This window comes from Lonchura striata, chromosome 1, assembly GCF_046129695.1.
Source record: "Lonchura striata isolate bLonStr1 chromosome 1, bLonStr1.mat, whole genome shotgun sequence".
Taxonomy (NCBI): domain Eukaryota; kingdom Metazoa; phylum Chordata; class Aves; order Passeriformes; family Estrildidae; genus Lonchura; species Lonchura striata.
Genome location: NC_134603.1, coordinates 128,990,633 through 129,012,115, shown reverse-complemented (window position 1 = coordinate 129,012,115; position 21,483 = coordinate 128,990,633). Strand labels below are relative to the sequence as shown.

The 21,483-nt window shown below is 34.3% G+C and overlaps 1 long non-coding RNA gene across 1 annotated transcript in view; it reads left to right on the top strand.

Annotated features, from left to right (window-relative positions):
- LOC144247308 (uncharacterized) overlaps positions 1–21,483 on the top strand; it is a 297,702-nt gene that overhangs the window by 51,185 nt on the left and 225,034 nt on the right. The window contains exons 2-3 of the long non-coding RNA XR_013341026.1: positions 11,118–11,251; positions 12,602–12,713. This is a non-coding gene — a long non-coding RNA (uncharacterized LOC144247308). The remainder of the gene's footprint in view (positions 1–11,117; positions 11,252–12,601; positions 12,714–21,483) is intronic.

The window sequence follows — 21,483 nt, the reverse complement described above, 5'->3', positions numbered from 1 at the left end:
TCTATAGTGTGGAATCGGTAAAATAGAGAAAGGGAATGTTGCAAACCATTTTTAAGTAGGTACACCAAGTGTTTTCCAGGAGTTTTGAAATCTATCCTGATATGTAAACTGTTATTATATAATTAAACTTAACAAAAACAAATTAGTCCAAAATAACAGTTGAACAATACATACAGAAAAATCTGTTTTGTGGCAAAGCTCTGTAAGCCCTAGAGCTACAGAGCTTTCAGTACTCAACTTCCTTATTTCCTGATGTAAAAATGGGTGAATTGAAGGACTGGGATTATCTCCCACAGATTAATTTGCATGTGTGCTGTATAGCTCTTCTGTAGGCAGCAGGCAGACAGAGAAGAAGAAAAATATATATCAGTACTAGTAGTAGTAATTGTGTGCCAGAAAGAAATTCACCATTAGTGAAATAGGTTGCACTACTAGACTCAAAATAGTTACTGAGTCGGGAAAATTAACTCTATTAAACTTGAAGCATGTGGCCAAGGTTACGCAGAAGAACCTTATTTGGCATATAGTATGATCTGGGAAACATTGAAAAATAATTACATTTTATTTATAAAAGTCTTATTTTATCAATTCTTAATTTGCAGATATTTATAAACATTACAAACCCTTGAAATACACAAGAAGTCTATAACCTATGTCAGTATTGCATTATGTAACCATCTTTTGTAAGTTTCCAGTTAAGAATGTACTTTGCATTTACAATAGAGTTGTTAAAGTGTAATTATATATTTCCAGTTAATTTAACAGCCTAACTAATAATGAATTAAAACAGCATATGTTATATGAAAAAAAAATAGCAGTTCAGGAAGAACTGTTTAATTTTCTCAATGGTGTGGGTCTTTCTAGCTTCTTACATTCCATTTCCTTATTTATTTAAATTTGGTAGAAATGGTGATCAGGCTGGGAAAAACCTTCAATCAGAGACAAGAGTTCACTCTTGCATATGTGTAATGTTCCCTGTATCTGATGCAGTGCAAGACTTGCCCAAATATTTGTAGAGGCTGGTCTCTAACAGTTGATCCACTTTGTGGGAAGCCTTATTGCTCCATGGAATGGAAACTTTCATTTAGTTCATGAGTTTTGAGCAACAAAGTGTTCAAAATAGAATGGAGTGTTGGAAGTATAGACAGCTAGAAACATAGAGGAGTGCACTGAGCAGAGGCTGATTCAGAAAAATGCAAACTTCCCAGCAGTCTAATCAATCAACTGAAAAGTACATTCTGCATTATCATCTGTGGCACAAGCTGAGGAACAAATAACTTTAAGCCATACCTCAGAGAAGCAGGTGTTTGATGTTGCTTTTTATCCTGTCTGATAATACAAGGTTAGGAAAAGAGTCATCGTTATGGATATTGCTTGCCAAGCGGACAAAAAAGATAAATGAGAAAGATGGCTTTATGAAAAGGCAGTTGGAATGTGTTATTGTAATTGGAGGAAATATTGGCAAATAGTGTAACTGGACAAAATATTGAACATACATGAACCTGTGTTTTAAAATGCTCAAACCACAGTTCCATTTTATGGAACTAAATAAACTACAGTCCATACCAGTAATCAATTGTGTGTAGACAATCAAGTAAGTTTTTTCTATGAATTCTGCTGATTACTGAAAGGAATAATTAAATATTAAAATTAAATATGGATATTCATTTCCAGAGAAGACAGTGCTGTTTTTGAATCAAAGTCTTTAATTAATAATAGCAGAATTTTACCATGTAGATATTTACATTTTTCTTTAATGTGATTGTGAAAAATTAATTTTTACATGGCAACAACTATTGGCAGATAGTTTTATTATTTTTAAAGAAGAAGACATTGTTCTGGGAGTTAATAATTTAAGGATGAACATGAAGTTAGACACTGGGAGGAGGAAAAGGAATTTATGGCTGCCCCAAGGACTAAGAGTTTGTTTATCCACAGGGATTGCATAGGCTGTGGTTAAGTGAATTATACCATTGTAATATTGTAGTGCTGACATAGAGAATAATTGGTTCACATAAACTTCAGTGCTGTTTGTTCCTTGCTTGGCTTTCTAGAAAAAGCTCAGAATTGAAAACATTCAGAGTGAAAGCAGCTGGGCATGCCAGATTATATTCCATAGAGAGTATCTCTAAATGCAAGGGGACTTTAAAGAAAGAAAGAAAGAATTTTCAGACTAAAAGTTTTTGCTTTGAAGATTTGGTTGTGATACTTCTTTAAAGATGAATATGACTAGAAAGATGTACCTGCCTGGGTAATAGTGATTAGACATATTGGTGACATAGCAGTATCTACATTTACATCCAACCACAGGAACAGGAAATATCCTTAAAAGTGACATGTAAATTCATAGATGCTTAAAATTTCGGAATAGAACTTTAATAAAATAAGGACTAGGTGAGCCCTGTGAATCCCAAATCTCTTAATGAATCCAGAATAGGAACCTCTAATTTTTAGGTATTTTGATGCAGACACCCAGCTAACTGCATGTGTTATAAATGAAGTTCTGTGCTTTAGGGGCATATCTTTTGTCTCTTGGGTGAGTACTTGGGAAAAGGACCATGTGATTCTTGGATGTGAGGGCTTTCACAATGGCCAAAGTCTTTTAATTCCTAGATTTTATCCTCTTTTTTTGCTACAAACAAGTTCTGACTTGGTTTCTTTTTTTATGGGGGCATGCAATTTTACAGCCATTTTTTGTGAAATGCTGTTCATCTCTGTGTTTCCAATTATGACAGTAAGTGTAATAAAAATATACCTTGTGGAAGAACCTAACTTGCATGAGCAGAGTTTTGGAGGGCTTGATACCTCAAGGCCATATCTTAGATTTATCTTTCACCATGTGAGAACATGGAGTTGAATAGATACAATTCAGTTTTCAGTTTCTCAAGTGATGATGACAATGTCAAGATTTTCAGTCTTTTTTTTGGTAGTTTGTTGGTTTTAAAAAGCTTCTTATTTTATTTCTGCTTAGTTGTAGTGAGATGTCAGTTTTTTAAAATGTTTTCTTCATTCTTGTTTATTTTAAGATCAGATAGAAAAGGGGCTGTGCACAACAACTGAGGAAAGGAAGCAAAATGTACACTTCTCAGAAGTTCAGACATATACAAGTAGTTTACATAAAGTTCATAAGGGTCAGACTATCGAGAGTTTCACACCCCCAGAAGTACCTTAATCTATAGCTTCAGAATAGATATATTTAAGGTAAGACATATCTGTAATCACAAAAGTCTTGTATTTCAATAGTTTTGTTTCGGGGGAGGGTATTCAATATATATTAATGACTATATTAATTACTGTTATCCTCTGAAAAAGTACACAGAATTTAATTCCCTGTTTGCTAATCAAGCTTTGTAAGTCAACTTAAGCGTCATTGCAAACTTATATTTAGATGACATAAGAAGAAGATAGCTATCCCATGTTCCTTCCATTTACTTGTTCTGATCAGATTTTTTATTATGAGATATCTTCCAATAATATTTTTCTCGGCACTTCTGAGTCGGAATAGACTAATAGCAGAAACTTTCAGGTTAAAAAAAAATAAATGAATGTTAGAATATGTTATCTCTTTGAACAACTTCTGCTGCTGGAGATTCCTTAGCTGCTGAGAGGGACAGAGTTGTTTTCATTTTCTACTGAACTCTCATCCAGATTTACCTAATTCTCAAATGCTGGTAAAAAGCAGCTCCATAAATATAGCTTATAATCTCACAGAAAGTCACAGACTCAACCAATTGTTCATTTTGATTGTCCTTGCTAATTTTGAAGTAAGACAGGAATGACTTCACTTCCCACCAAAATGTTTTGTGTTCCAAAGGTCCTCAAACCAGAGCTATGGAGTGTCCTGCAAAGAAGCCTACACCTACACACAAGCCACCTAAAAATATCATTGTCCCAACTAAAAAGCTGCAAGATATTTAAAAACATACCAGGTAGTGAATCTGCTATTTAAAAATATATTTTTTAATTGTCCTTTGTTGTGAAATATGTCACTGTTTCCAGTGTGTTTCCTGCCACCAAGACTTCCATCTTCCATCTAGTCATTTGTAAGTCCCTATAGTTGGCCACGAGCCTGTTTCTGAGAGAGTTTCTTCACCAACATATGGCTGTGCTCAGAATGATTGCCCTGGCCTTCAGTCTGCTCATTTAAACCTAATGAGGTCCACAGAGGTGACTGTATGACTCACACAATGAAGTCATTTTTCCAATTAACGTTCTGACAAATGCCTTATAAGTAGAGCTGCTTCAATAGGTTTCCACAGGTGGGGAAGAGATCGGGTATCACAAAATACTCAGTTACTTTCTTCTGATCTGAGAAATTCCATTCACTCTAGAGTATGACTGTTCACACAACAGATGGATATTTCATGTCTGTGGAGTGTGACCCATTCCTAAATCAAACTCTCTATCTGCAAGCCAAAGTGCTCATGCAAGGCACAAAATTAACCTTAGTCTTGAGTAGGCACTCATAATGTTCATACTAAAAAGCCTTCCTTTTATTAGGAAGTCTTTTATTCATTATTGTGGGATATAATGTTTGGAAATGTAAGCAGCTGACACCTAATGGAAGACTTTTAAGTAACCAATTGAAAAGCCATTCTTCCTGTCAGCCTATGCCCCTTCCATTTTAGTATTTCTGAATGCTTACTCAAACAGCTTTTGTTGCATGAATATGAGAGGAAGAAGAGACTCACAAATCATCTAAAGATTTTTTTTTTTTTCTTTTTCTTGCTAAACATTGTTTGTTCTTTCCACATTTAAAAAAATATGAATGTTCTGAGAGCAAAAGCATACTCACATGATTTAGCAAGGAGTTATGTTCTACAAATTGTGAATTGTCAAAGTAAATTGTCAGCAGATCTCCCCATGTACTGAAATTTGATAAATATACTGTTTACATATACAATAAAAACAACAAATAAATTAATAGGGACTCAAAATCTTTACCAGAAAAATTGGAACAGAAAAAAGTAATATAGTGCTATAGATAATGCATGCCGCAGCTATCACTAATTGGAAATTTTACACTTAAAAGAATAATATTTTTACTTTCTTTGATAAAAGATTGATATTTTAAACAGTTTATTTTTCCAAATTCAACTTCTTGGAGATATACAATCAGCACTACTACCAAGTAAAACTACAATAAATTGTGCAGAAGCTACTAAAGAGTGAAAAATACACTACTAGAATTATTCCAAGAAACAAAAAAGAATTAAACCTGTGTCTTCCATCCTTTTCAGATTGTTTGGTGCAACCTTTCAGTAATTTTATGGTGCATTTTTAAGTGGTGGTATTATTATAATAATAATTATTATTAAATCCAGTAGTATATTCATTATCTTTTTATAATCTATAACTTTCATTTGAGACTTTATTACTGTTATCATGGAAGCAGGTAGTGAACCTGTTTAACCCTATGAAAAGAGACAATGTAACCACAGTTCTTCAAAGAAAATCCCTTTTTTGAGATATCTCTTTCATATTTCTATGAATATATAATCTCAAACTATGTGCGAGTATGAGTATTAGAAGTAACATGAAGTGCAAATTTACTTTTACATTGTGTGTACACCTGAGCAGGGAAACTGTCTCAGTAGTAATATTCCTACCACAGTGTACTGATATAGTTGAGTCAAGATTTGCAAAGTGTGGTAGTATCTACTACTGGACCAGCTTCTACAGCTGGGAAAAAAATTGTAGGCTTTTGAATACACATGAACTTCAGCATGTTTAAAATAGGTGAAGGAAACTCCAAAGCTAAAAGCTCTTACTTCATTTGTTGCTTTCAAAATATAAATATGACTCATTAAAAAGCTCTATAGCAATATTCAAATTAATTCAGAGCTAGCCAGAACGAGGCAGTATTGCCTAGACAGAGAACTGTACTAAGGGGCTACAGTGACCAAAGAAAGGATTTCTGTATGCTTTTGCAAACTTACCAAGTCATTTATAGATAGTGTGGATAAGTGATCCTGTAAGCCAGTGTACAGTGAGCCATGGACTCACTCAGATGGATTTTTTGGTTATACTAACTGCCTTAGGAAACACAAATCTTACCCATTGTAGAACACCTTCCTTTGAGTGTTCTACAGAATAAATATCTACAGGTAGGGCTGTTTCAGGTTCCCATCATGGGACTGAGATAGAAGAAGCAGGAGCATGTGAACCACCTTTGACAACAAATTACTCTGACAGCAGATGGCTTGCCTACTAAAACAAGAGACAAGGAAAGTCCTCTCTGTTTAATATAGTGATCTCTAGATTTATAGGTAATGTGTTGCCCTCAATATGTTTTTCTTGTTTGATTTTGCTTTTGTGGAACAGGAAACATTTTTCCTTTTACTTACCATTTGCAGTCAAATTATTTCCTATTGGTCTCAGTTAACATAGCCTGTTGTGAGCACTGCTCCATAAAATATGATACTGTAATCTTCAGAATTCCATTAGTGAATTCTTCAGAGTGACTTAATCTGTTAGCATAATATCTCAGTATTCCTTCTGGTAAGAAGCAAAAAAAAACTTCTCCCCCAAAAAATCCCATGCATTTAAGTGGTCAAGTAGTCAGATGGAAAAATCAGGTTGGAAAGGGGGGGATGGAAGAAGGAGAGCAAGATACCAGCCTTCTATGATTCCTGAGGAGACAATATATTTGATGATCTCATCATGAAGGTTACTAAATAAATGAAAGTAAATGGCTGGTTGATTCTCTTTAATTCAACATGTGGTGTAGACACTTCCTTCCTATTCCCTCACTACAGTACATTGGATCACATTAGGCTTGACAATAAGGATTGACTTAGTGGTTTTCAGTTCTGTATAGTGATTTTGATTATTTTTCAAAATGATTTACTGATTGCTCTAATGTGCTTTCTAATTCCTCATTTTGTTAGTAGTGCTTTTGTTAACTTTTTTTAAGCCATTACTAGAGCTTTATTGACATACATTAGATGTTAATTTCCAAATTTACCAATTTGTTGTTCCTATGTTGGTTTTGTTATCAGTTCACTGGCCTTTTGGATCTTAATTTTCCTTTTCATTTTTTCCCCATTTTTTGCTATTTTAGTGTCTCTCTTGGGTGGAGTAGGGTATGAGCATAGTTATCAAAGACAATAACTGGATACCAAAGTTACTGCTGCATTAAGGCAGGTAAGAACTTTCAGGTGTATTTGATGTGAAACAGGAATGTAGTACAAATATTCCCCAGTGTAAAATAAAGCAAATGAAAGGAAATGAACATAAAGTACTGACTCAATGGCTCATGATCAATGCTAGTAAGGATGTTGGAATGGATGGTTTAGTATTTCTGAAGATGGTTACACAATATTAATCCACTATCTTGAGTTATTTAATATGTCCTTGATAGATGCTAAGGCATTGGTAAGGCTTTGCATACATCCTGGAATTAGTGTCATTTAAAGAATTACCAGTTTTTATTGCCTCTCTTACCAGTCAGTACAAGTTAACTTATTAGACTGTAAGAGACAGAGAGTGATGGAGATTGCAAATTCTTTTTTTTTCCAAATTTCTCATAGTCATCCTTTCATGTGACTTTCATCCTCATTGCTTAACAGCTCTGATCTTTCTGCAGTTTATTAATGGCAGAACTTTTGCTTTTAAAAATTGGTTGACCTAAGTAAGTCTTACAAATGTCTTCAGATATTTTCATGTATCCAGTTTAATTAATATGTTACTTACAGACTTTAACAGAAATAATTAGATATGGGCTCTTTCACCATTACATATTTTAATGGCAAAATCAATCAATTTCTGGTTTATATTATTAATATTGATTTACTTTCATTTTCCAAAAATACCCATCTGATAGCATAGTGCAGTGCTGCTGGTACTTTATCAGGTTTAAAGTCATATTTTCAAAGCAATTTTGATCTTAGTCAGGACTGTTTTCAACCAAAGTGGACTGATAATCAATAGAGAGAGAAAATATTGCTGTGCTTTTGGGACAAAAGAATTGGAATTTCAATTTATTTTTTAAGTTGCTAAAGGAAGAAACTTCTTCCTAACTTGTTTTTTTGCATGTGTTGTAAAATGGGAGAGTAGCCAGATCCCTTAGGTTACTTGATTTAATTTAAGTAGACTGTCTCTTTTTACACTGCATGCTCACTTCTAGAGCACCCACTTTTTTAAGACATCTCTGCTGCTCCTGCTTATATATAGTATTGCCTTCCTGCTTCTGGAGCCGAAGAAACTCTTTTCGAAGACAGATGTTGTTTTGTGTGAAGGCTTCAAGAAATGAGACTTCAAAATCATAGAGGGCGTCAAACCTGTCCCTGAACATTCAGTGATGTGTAACAAACTCATTCTGTTGACGCTGGCAATTGCTGACTTTAATAACATGATAGCTAGAGATGTGTGAAGTGTTCACAATGAAGCCAAACACCTCTGAAGTTTCATACTTTTAGAAAAGTCCTATGTATTAAAACTGAGATAAGCCTACTCTTGAATTCAAAAGGATATTGACATTGAATAAGACTCAGAACTTCATTCTAATTCAAAACTAATTCAGGCATTTGTTATTCTATTTATAGTCTTTTGTAAAAAATGAGTGAGTACTTTCCTCAAGGAAAACTAGTACCAATCAAAAGCAATGTGAATATTCCTGAAAGTTTTCAATGATCCATCACAAAAATTTTCATGGATCTCATAACGTAAGATTATCTATTAACTGTATTATTATGCTAAAATAATAAGCACGTTTATTTAGATTCTTCCATTTATTTTAACTTCAAAACATTCTGGTGCAGTCATCCAGCCAATGGCCCACACAACATTTCTGGCCTCGAGGCTGACTCAATCCAGGCAGATTTATCTTTTGAAAAGCTGGTACCACTATTCTGAGACAGGGAAAAAAAGCTTCTGACTGAGAGTAAGGGTTGCCAGACATGACTCAGTCCCCAGAATCCTGTGCTATGCAAAGTTTAAAATGTCATTTCACATGAATAAATTATTTGAAAAATAAAATAAAAAAAGAAAAAGGAAAAAAAAAAAAGAGGTAGAGAAGGAAAATGGCACCATGCCTACATGCCTCCTGAGCCAATTTTGCACTTGCCCAATTGCAAGTATAACTGGAACCTGCATTTGGATGCATTTTTGTGAGTGACTGTGTTACAAAGCCAGTGAAGCTCAAGAAACAATAAAGTAATGGCTGTTTTACAGTCATATATGGTTATGGTGCATCTGCTGAGGTATGGCCAGCAAACCAAGTGTGATATGGAATGTGTGAATGTGATTTGCTTTGACCTTGGTATGTGAGGATATCAACCAAGCCTATATTTCCACTCAGACATGTAACTTACCATTGGACCAGAGCGAGCATGCACTAGGATGTGTGATTTGTGTATTTGTAACAGAGGGAGGGGCCCTGAACTAGGCATGGGAACTTTGATGTAGTAAATATCCTCAATTATGGAGTCTGGAGGGAAAGAAGAAGGTGAGAAGGTCAGATTGTGACTAAGGAGGCAAAAGGAACAAAGACTGTCTCTTCCTTTGTACTCACCTAACAGTAACCTGTGAACCATTTCCATCTTAGCACCATTTTGACCTGTTTAAAGGTCATGCATAAGAGAGCAAAAAGGAGAAAGCTTTCTTTGTCAGCTCTTGTAAAGATGCACAAGGGATAGGGACTATCTTGCCTGATCTAATCAAAATTCTGAATTTCCAAGCACATTTCAGAAGGGTAGTTAGAGCTGATAATGTTAAATAAAAGTTTGTGCCTCTTCTTGTGTCAATAAGTCTTCTGGATTTGACTGACTGAATATTTGAAAAAAAAAAAAGATTTAACTGTAACTTAACCTTTAAATAAAAAGAATTAATTTTTGTTTTCTTTCCTTTTCATCTATTGATAGTCATATCTCTTGCAACTTATCAAAAATTTTCAAAATACGACTAGTTATGAAAAACCAAATCATTAAGATTTTTACTTCAGCAAACTGTAAAGATCTTATAAAAAAATTGGCAAAATGTATCACCTGCTCAGACATGAAAGTGTGTGATTTCAAGTATATGAACTGCAAAGCCCAATGTAGAAAAGCCCATGACTCAGCTGTAAGACATTTCATTGCACGAGAGCCTCCATGTGCCTTTTAAAATGAAGAAGTGTCATCATAAACCTCCCACTCTCCTAAGAATAGAGCTATCACTGGACCCTGTTATCTCAGAACCCCAAGCTACAGTATGATAATGATATTGCTTAACATCAGCGCACAGAGAGAGAAAACACTGGAGATGCCGCAAGCATTTCAACTATAAAGAAAATCAAATTAAAATATTAATTTACTGATTAATATAACATTAGATGACCCATTTCTCCAGCTTGTTAAACAACAAAGACTTGCAAAACTAAATAAGGGCCTAAGAGATAAGTGTTTTAAGAATTCCCATAGAGATGTTTAGCTCCTTTTTAAACATCATTAAAGATGTACTTTGCATATAACAGGCAGTATTATTTTTTTGCTGCACTGACAACTCCTGCTACACACTTTCAAAAACAGGTTACAAAGTGAGAGGTTTGGTCACAAAGTTTGAACAATCAGCTCATACTGTAGAATAAAAAAGCATGAGAACAAGGGAGACTTGAGAGGAAAGAGAATAAAATCATGCAGGTAAACCATGGGACAGGGGGTTTAAAGTCTGATATGTAAACATGCAAAAAAAAAAAAAAAAAAATAGCCATTTTTACCCTCTGTGCCCAGAAAAGGCAAAGAAGAAAAGTTTCTTTGCTGACCTTTTCCATATAAAATGCCTGCTGTTTGGGAAAATGTAAATTGAAGCACATGATTTTAAGACAGGAAATTACAACCTAATTTAAAGTAATTTACTTCAAAACTAAAAATACTGTAGTCAAATTCTATAGCAATTTTATCCCTGTTGGAGCATGGTAATGTCCTGTGACATGAGAATATTACTTGAATTTTTGTGCTATATTTTACTGAAAAATATCAGTAAAAACATTTAGCGAGGTTTTTAAAAATTATCTTTCTGTGTAAGCCAAATCCTCACAGTATTGTCGTGGTACTCTTGTGAGAAAATGTATTACTTGGTTGGGGAAGAAACTGTGAATCTTCTGTTTCCATGGATAAATGTCTTTGTCTTTTCCTTAGTGGTGCAGAAGATATAAGATTGTGAGCATCAATATTCACCTTGTATGTCAATACCACAAGTATTTTAAAATGAGCTCAAAGGGAAGAGAGAACTACCAGACTGGTCAGAAAAAACCAGACTACTTCTCTAACAGGTACTTGATATTCTCCTTGCAAAATTTTGCCTTTTTGGCCTTGGCCTCATAACGCATGTGATTATGTGGGTTGGAAATAAGGCAGCTTGGGCTTCCTGAAATACAGAGGGATGTGTGTGTGAGTCTGTTCCCTGTATGTGCAGTGTTCCAAGTTCTTATCCCTCTCCTTTTTGCTCTTGTCCCCAGTCACTGCCTCCAGGGTACCAGTTTTCCTTATCCTCGCTCCCATGGCAACAAGTCTCTGTTCCAGCAGTAGTGGCTCTGTCTCTTCATCTCCTTCCTCTGTATCTATGTTCTGCAACTTAGAAGTAGCTTTATTTTCTGTCACTACTTTTCTTTCCTGTATTTTTCAGGCCATGTGTGCTTGTTCCAAAAGTTCTACTCTGAATATACTGATTCTGTATGTGACACTGCTTTAACCAAAGTGAATCCAGGCCTGTTTTCTTTGTTATACCAACCTACTCTGAACTATTCTCTTCTATGCTTGGCTGTCTGAAAGAGGAAAGAATTACTATTATTTTAAACATTCTTCTCCCACTTATCCATGGCAGGAGCAGAATAAATTGAATTGAAACAGAAAACATTTTAAAATTTAGATTAGATTAAGAAAGGTTGGAGTTGTATGTGTTTTAAAAACAATCCAACTGCCACCACCCTTTTTGTAGGCAGTTTGTGCCCAGAAAAGAAGACATGTATTTTTGAAACAACCTGCTTGCATCAAATGAGAAAAAGATTTTAGAATAACCATTCCTGTTGATTTTTATTTGGCTCCTTAATATGCTTTATAACGCAAAATATTAATATTGGACCATGATTCTGTCATGCAAACAACTCAGTAGCAGCTAACAGTTCCAAAATAAATATGCAGCCTTTTGATATGCTGAAAGTAAATGGGCCTAAAATATTTCTTTTTTTTTTTTTTTTTAATTAAAATCAAAGAACAAAAAGAGGGAGAGAGGATAATAGTTTAACATTAGGAAAGGGGTAAAGATCCAGTGTAGGAGTAAGAAATCTCAGGGACATTGTAACAGAATCAATTGATAGATAAGAGTAAATTTGTCATTTGCTGACCTGTGATTATTTGGAATGAAACAATGATGCTGCTAAACCATATATCAGTGTGCATTACAATGAGTAGCAAGTTCTCCACTTTTATTTTACAAAGTGCTTTTTGTTTACTATAAATCACTTGATTTCTTTTTAACAGCTAAAGGTTTGGGACCTGAAATCCTCCTTAAATCTTAGTGGGAAACAGGATATTTAGCAATTGTTGTCACACTGCATTCCTATGTTGTGGTGGTATTGAGAGCTTCTTTCTCCTAAAATACAAATTATTGTATGTTTTTTTAGGGGGAAATGCATCTGTGTGAGTTGGAGTCCAGCTGTCTGGAAACAGCTCTGCAGAGGACACCAGGATTCTGGTGCACAGCAAGCTGAAGGAGCCACATTTGCAAAGCCAAAGGTAAAGTCCATACTGGGCTGCAAGAGCGTGGTCAGCAGGTCACGGGAAGTGTTTATTCCCACTTTTATCTGTAGTGCCACAATGTCAGGCTCCCCTCTGTAAGAGATGTACTGACAAATTGGAGCAAAGCCAGAGAAAGCTGCTGGAATAGACAGGAGCTGGAGCACACAACACCCTGAAGGAATGTACTTATTTAAACCTCCAAAAAGAAGGCTAAAAGGTGATAATTTTCTGTCTTTAAGCACATAATGGGTGGTTATTGAACAAACATAGGTAATCTCTTCTCCAAGATTCAAGATGAAAAGTTGTATCATGAGACCTTGTAAGGGTACTTAAGGGAAAGTCTTCACAATGAGAATGGTGAACAGGCTGTCAAGAAAGGCTGTGGACTTTCACCAAAGCTTTAAAAATTTGACTGGACTATGCCGTATTTAATCTGGTCTAGCTTCTGATTAAGTCTTGATTTGGACAGATGATTGAAAAAGATGACCCGCAGATCTTCCATCCAACAAAGGTTATCTTATGATTCATGAGTCTGTGAATACCAGTTCCCTAGGAAGATCTGCACTGTACTTTCTGCTCTGCACTGTACTTTCAAGATTCCCAGAATAGGAAATACTAAATAAAAATAGAGTAAAGTTTGCACATTAAGACAGACTAGGACAAAAATGTTTGATTCCAGCTCTTTGAGTAAGCCACTTAAATGATTGTAGGCTTGGGATACAGTAGAGCATCTGTGAGCTTCACTTCTCCTCCAGTGAAATAGAATGCATAATATTTCTTCATATTTTTTTCACCCTTATGCATCAAAGTTTTTTAGCAGACTGAGCCAAATCAGTTACTTATCAGAGATTCTATGGTACCACAGCCATTAAGCGTCTGGTCAATGTTCATATTAGTTCACAAGCATAATCATCAAATATATGGGGGAAGAAAATAGCAAATTAATTATTCCAGAATCCTTCTTCCTGGATATAGAAACCTGCTTCAGATATGTCTGTCATCCAAACAAGTATTTTAATTATTATCTCACACACACTCTGATAAGGGTTATTAGCATAGGGGAACATCCTTTTCTCTCTCAATCTTTTGAGAATTCCTGAATTGATGCCCCAGCATCTGTTCTACTCTAACATAAAATGCTGTCTCCAGGTTCTTGCTTCCTTGTCCTGCCTGCTCTACTTCTTGGCTTTGTACTGAGATATTGTAGGTGGTATGTCAGTACTATGTAAATGTTTTGTGGTTAAAAACCAAAGAAGTGATTTGTGTTTATAAGCTTTAAATTGCCTTCCTAACAAAATATGCACAAGCTGAAAGCTTCTGCTCATGTAAAATTGTGATGGATTGCATTTTATTGGAACTTATGAATAGCTCTTTGATTTGAAACAATGAACCCTTTAAATGCCTTTAGAAATTATAGTGAGATAAAGGTATTGTTCTCCCTCCATCACCACCATCCAAGAGTGACAAAAAAGGCCTGTTTTTCAAGACATACCCACACACAATGCACACTCACTCCCATATAGCCATAATCACACATTCAATTTTATAGAAGATGACAAATATAGTGTTGAATTTTCTAAGTTGGTATTGGATAGAAGCCTGATTTTCAAATATAAACTCTTATGTAAGTACACAGAATACATGTCTATATCAGAATATAGACTATATATATATGTATGTATATACAAAATATGGGTATTAAACTTAAAACATTATATGTCCAAAGATACACATCTATGAAAAATATTTAGTTTTTTTTTCACCTATAGCTGATTTATCCTAGATAGTTAGCATCCTAGAATAAAAAAACCCCAGAGATTTATACATTTCCTCAGAACTTTGGTGTGTGAGAATATATAGATTTATTTATACAGATGCACCTTCAGTTTTCTCTTTGTGTTTATTTATACCCAAGAAATGTCGTTTTCATATTTCAAACATTTCTTTCAGGTGGAGGTTACTTGTTTTAGCGCTCCAAAGTTAAAGGGAATATAAAGTCAAGGGAATATATAGTTAAGAGTATGTCACTTCTTTTCTTCAGATTCTGTCAAAATAGAAAACTTTGTGTTTCATATGTATACATATTTAACAGGAAAACAGGGGAAAATAAGAGAGTTAAAACTATTTGTGAAAGCTTGGGTTTTTTCTGACTAGGAAGCTTTTAGTGGCAGTAGTTAAATGTCGAATATGATTACTCAAAACTGCTGCTTAAAACTGAAAATAAAGTTGGGTGTACTTGTGAAGACTGTTTCAGAAATTTAAAAAGTAGTAGTGCATAATTTATCAGTGTTAATAGCCTTAGGTGCATTTCAGTGCATTTCTGAGGTAATTCACCTAAACAGTCAACAATTTATCACATCACAATACATAAAATGTACTTTTAATTAATAAATAGCATTCTATTGCCTTTACAGCTACAAAAAATCAATCCTTCCTTACCTTCTACCTATAGTTTGGGTTCCTTTAATGGGTTTTAATGGGTTTTATTCTATGCTCCCTTAGCAAATCTTATTCATTTGCTTCCTGGAAGACTTTCTGTATTTTGTGGCATAATCTCAGTGTCTATAGGGTATCTGCCTGATATCTTAAAGCATCATTCATTACTCGTGAAATGGCACTCTAGCCTACCTTGGAAGTAATGAAGTTTCTGTAATGTATTGTAGTTCTTGTTGACAGGCTGTCTGTGAAGTCCTTAAGTTTAAACTGTTTATTGGGAAAATAAGATGTTTCCAGTATTTCTGAATGGTTGATGAAGTATTTCACTTGCATAGTCTCAAGACAGTTGGCAAAAGAGATCTTTACAAAGAAGTAAGTCAGAATTTCAAACAGAATTTAAAAAATTGTTTGTCATCCCACCTTATTCTTATCATTTTACAATTATTAAACTTCAGGAAAAGAGAAGTAAAAAGCACAAAAGGATTCCAACAATGTCACAACATGGGAAAAAAAGAGGAATCAGGCCCAAACCCAGTAACTAAATATTTATAAAATGTTTATGACTAAGTGTTTACTAAATGTTTATGACTAAGTGTTTACTAAATGTTTATAACTGTTTATAAAACCACTGAAATTTGTAATTTGTTCACCTGTAATGTTTTGTCGAGTTTATGTAAGCTAAAAAGCAAAATAATAATTAAATTATATGTATTTATTGAAATATTTCCCAAACAACTCTCTCATGAACCATGATATCTGATTTGCTCCTTGGGATAGTTATTCATAGGCAGCACTGCTTAGAAGCATTTCAAGACAGTCTTACAGTGTTTTCCAGGAAAGGAAAATGACTCTTTTATATTTATATAAAGGAAAATGACTCCTGATCCCTTATACTGCTCTAATAATGTTAAGTACATAATAGTTGTAGCTAAGTATCTGTCATGAAGGTTTTCCCCTTGTTATAGGATGGACTTCTGCCTCTACAGGAATGAATTAGATTTCACTTTATCAGAGAATACAAAATACCTGAATAATCTGTCCTCAAGGTTGTATGCATGCATACAGTTATTTAGACATAGGTGAATCCTCATTGGAAAAGAACCAAAGATTCGGAAACTAAGTTTAAAACCAATTATTATAGAGTTTTAAATCAATATAATTGTTTCAAAATGTGGGAGTCAACATAACTCCTCATGGAAACATGAAGCAGATATGTTTTTTTTTTCCAAAAAACTATCATATGATCATTAGACAACATAACATAAGACAAATTACAGACGCCTGGTACAATACTGCTATTAACAGACAAGGGATGAATGCACAGAAATAAGTAGAGGCAGAATGTCATCAAACAAAATGTAACCTGAAATAATAACACACAGAAAAATCTAGCTTCAAAATTATTTTTTCTTTTCTGCCTCATTTCTTATTAATTTCCATACCTAAAAGTGCAGAAACATATCTCAGGTATTAAGATTCTAATTCTCTTTCTTACTTCTCACAGCTGTTCTTTTACTCTGTATTAAAGCAAGTTGTCTGGTTCTTTACTATTTCTGTACACTCAAATCTCTTCTTTTATGAAGCTCACCCATAGAACCAAAACCACAAAACAAATTGACATTGAAATCAGCTGTGATCCATATTCAAAAATTTATTCCAGGAACATACAAATTTTAGAATTTAACCCACCCTTCCAAACCTAAACTGTTGCTATGGCAAGTCGTTTGTGTTATCTTACAAAGGCAGCCACGCCTCAGATAAAGAGCCTCGTTTGTCACAGGTAGCATGTCTGAATAGAAGCCTGACTCAGAAATGGAAATCTTCATTTCCACTTTTCTCTCTTTATCAATTATTCTTAGTTTTTTGATGCACAATTTTCAAAAGTAACGGGATTTTTGACAAAGTTATTACAAAGTAGTAGATTAAATACCCTGATTTTATCTCCAAATAGCAGTATCTCAAGAATAAGAAAGACGGAAGCAAGTCTTTTGCTAAATATAATCATCAAAGAAGTGTTTTATGGTTGGGCTATTCTCTTTTGCTTCCTGCAACTTCCAAGTAATACTAATGAATAAACTATGTAAAAAGTTGTGAGCCCTGTAGAGTAAAAGGGTACACAAGAAAATGGTCAAATATCACTCTTTTTATAATTTGAAAAATGGAGTAGTTCGATTGTCAACTGCTATGAACTTTCATCTTAAAAGTTTATTTAATTTTTGAGCATGACTAATTTTGAGGTAAAATTAGCTGTTGCTAATGTTCTGTTTGCAAAGAATGCTGAATCTAAATTTTCCTTATGGTAAAATCTACATATCCCAGGCAGGACTTTTTGCGATAATCAAATTATTTCATTACTTTATTATCCATCTACGTAAATATATACCTAAACCCTAAGGATCTGTGATGAAATAAAAAAGTGTTTGGTGAGATAACTTCCCCCTCCTTTAACTTGATTTTTGTTATAGACAAAACAAGTAGCTGCATAGGTCGCTACCACTGGTAGCTATAGCTAATATTGTGCATTTTGAAAAATGTCTTTTGCATTTGTATCATCAGAGATAGCTCACAGGATACCATGAAGGTGTTGATGCAAAACCTATTGTGTGACTTTTTCTTATATGTTTTTCTTAATGAGCCGTATCCACTTTGAAGACTAAATTAGGTTATCATCGGGCTAACATGATCTACAAAACATTGTAAAAAGGTTAAACTCTCTTAGATGGGGTTCCTTGATATTTATATGGAATTACAAATGCTCCTGTTAGAAGATTATCCTTGTACCCATAGATTAAGGCCACTGCATGAACACTCTTTTACAAATCAATATTAATTAAAAATTATTATGATCAGAGAACTAAACAAAGGGCCTATGCTACCAAAGAAAGGGTATGCCCCAGTGACAGATCACTGTTAAAACCTCTCATGCCATTGGGTGATATTTGCCATATGTCCAATGATTGATAGTAAGATTTAATGAGTTCTTACAAGCAATTAAATAATCAAGGGTTCCTGCTGTTACATGGCATAGCTTGATAGAACAGTGACAAATGAGAGAATATCTGCAACCTAATCAAAGGGACATATTTCCTTGGGAACAAAATAATATTATCCACCAGTGCAATCAAAGGACAAAAGAACACAGAGAGGACGCAACAGAATGAGATAAATTTTGTGCTCTTTTCATTATTCTGGCCATACAGTTTCCATTTATTGGATCCTATTAAATCAGAAAGACAATTAGGATACTTAAATATGTTTCATTTGTCATAAACTGTTAGCTAGTGGGTACATATCCATATCCAGTCACCTTAGGTCTCCTTTCCCCATGACACACTGTCTTAGGTTACGGTTTCTGTATTTTTATTTGTTATTTATTTCTATTGTGATTACCAAAGTCCTGCTTTAGTTTGGATTTTATTTTTCACTTTAAATAAAAGGGATACAGTAAAAAACTACACTACACCAAATCTGTGGAACATTTTTGATTAATGAATTGTTCTAAACATTATGTATTATCTATATGAACATTAGCTCCACTTTGGATGTGGAATGACATGATTTTAGTATTTATTTTAATTTCTTTTATATTGTTTATATATTTTTAAATTTCTTTTCACTAGAAACTCCAAGCTTTCTTTTTATTTCTATCAAAAATAAATAAAAATATTCCAAGACTAGACACTATTTTATAGCCAAAATTTTCATTAGAAAATGTAAGCATCAGACTATAGTTATTCTGTATTATATTTCAGCTAGCTAGCTGGTGAGTGGGATAAAAGTTATTGAAATATACCAGACAACCAAGAGAACAATGTGCCCCTACTAATAATTATGTTCCAATATTTAACATGTGATCCATCTTTAGACTGTATAATACATGACCTTTCTAAATATATACTGAGCTCTTTCCTGTTTTTTTCTGTGTTGGTGGCACATGGAAGGGAGATGAGCTCCTCTGGAGCAGACTGACCATGAGCCAGGTTGTTCCAATTCTGTCACGGCTTCCCAGAGCCCATTTCTCAGCTAGAACGTAAGAAGCAGCAAACCGTTGGGGAAGATGCATGCACACTGCACAGCAAAACCTCCAATGGCTTTGGTAGCTATTATACAGAATATTCATGGAATCTCAGTCATGGAATCATTCACAGACAAAGAATCGTTTGGGTTGAAAGGGACTTTTAAAGGTCATCTAGTCCAAGCCCCCCTAATGATCAGGGACATCATCCTTGTCTCCCACTTCTAATGGAATGTGCAAAACTGTCCTACCCACAAGGTGTTTTTTCTCTCTTTTTCCCAGCTTTTTCCTTATGTGGGATAAGCACAAGTTGTAGAACCTTGACATTTCCGAAAAGCCGAAATACCTGTTTTTTTCCTGTCAGCTGTATTTTACACTGAAGTATCACTGATTCTACTTTTTCCACAATCCAGTAGATTTGTTTTGTTTTTCCATACAGAGTGAAACTTTTCCAGAGTATGTATCATGTTTCAGACATTTGTTATATTGCTTAATGTACTAATGGAACATACTCAGATACTACACCAAAAAGTTGGCACAAAGAATATACCAAATAACTATAGAACTAAGTTAAATAAATCAGCAAGCAAAAAAGCTTCTTAATTTTTCAATTATTTGAGAATATTTAGCTATAGATTCTCGTTTGTATGTCTTCTTAGCTAATAACAATTTTTTTAAAAATCTATGATAAAGCCACAGTTGATAAAAATATAATTATTTGTTGGATTTCTGCTGTGGATGATTCTGCTGAAATCAGAATGCGGTGATACATCATGAAAGTGACATAAAGATGCTTAAACTAAGGCATGTTTTTAGATTAAGAAGATCCATTTGGTTTCTGTAAGTCTTAAAAATTACATTGTCCACCTCAAATTTTTGCCTTGAATTTTTGGTCAACTCCAAATACGTCAGGTCAAGAATTGCTTAGATTAGTGGCTGAGGTGGTTTGGGAACTTAAGGAATCCTGCTGCTGCAGAACCACACATGCACAATGACTTTAATGAACCTGTCAAGTGATGCATCAGTGTGGTTTAACATGGAGATCTGTCAGATCAGTAATCCCCATGTTAATCAGTAATTGGATCACATCAAGTCTGAAGTTAAGTCTGAGCTTAATGTGATCTAGTGAAGATAAACTAAATGAATTCTACATGTAGTGAGTGGCAAGAGTCAACAACTACTAAAATAACAACTTGGTTGTTCCAGAAAGCAAACCACTCAAGAATCATAGAGCAATACCAACTTTTTGGCAGCATTAGATTCCTACGGACCACTCTCAATCAATATATTCACAAAATGTACACACCTCATTATATTCTGTACAGATTGCAAAGCTAGCTATAATGTAAAAACAGGCAGACAGTCTGTCTCAATATTATTACAGGAAGGCTTGGTTAAATTAATAGCTTCTCATTGATTAAAAAATCTTGCATTTTACATGTTCTTAAGTTGGTTCCCACCATTACCTTTCAATAACAGAATACAAGTCTTTGGAGAAATGTGGTTATATTGAACTACTGTATTGAAATATGAAGGTAGGCAAAATAAGCTGTTTACCTTAACCTATTGTTGTTTCCTGTCATAAAGTTCTCTCCACCTGAAAGATAGAGACAACCCCATCAATGTGCCCTTAATTTTTGTTCTTTGTTAATTTTTATAATATTCCTAGACTATTACAAATGTATTTAGTTTGGAACAGTCATTGACCATAACTTCACCAAATCATTCCAGTAACTACTGAAAGTGAGAAATATTTATCTCCATGTAGCATTTGCTATTGTGTACAACTCTCAGCTTTTGATTCTTTGTGATTACTATACTAAATCCAGCTAAAAATAATAAAACTAGTTCTGATCCACTAAAATGCTTTTGAAATCATCCTAAGAACTCATGTTATGATTCTTGATAGCATGGAACTCATGATTCTTGATTCTTTGCTAGGCTGAGTCTTTCATGCCAATCGTATTATGTACACACCGTAGAAAACTCTTTTTAGAGCTTCTGCATATACCCATTCAAATGTATTTTACCAACATGCAATATTGGAAGACTTTTCTCAGTGCCACAAGATCATCTAAGCTGAATTGAAGTACCACAAACCCACATTTTTTTCTTAATATAAATAACTATTGTGATCTGTTGCCCTTGTTGTTTTGTACTTCTGCAAATTTGATCTGTGCACCTACCAATCTTATGGGTCAGATGTTCTTCTGCCAGTCAAACAAGAAAGGACAAATCAGATGTCTGACTATGCTCTGACATATTTAGACCTGAGTTTCAACACACTAAGATCTGAATTTCAAGAATAATGTTGCT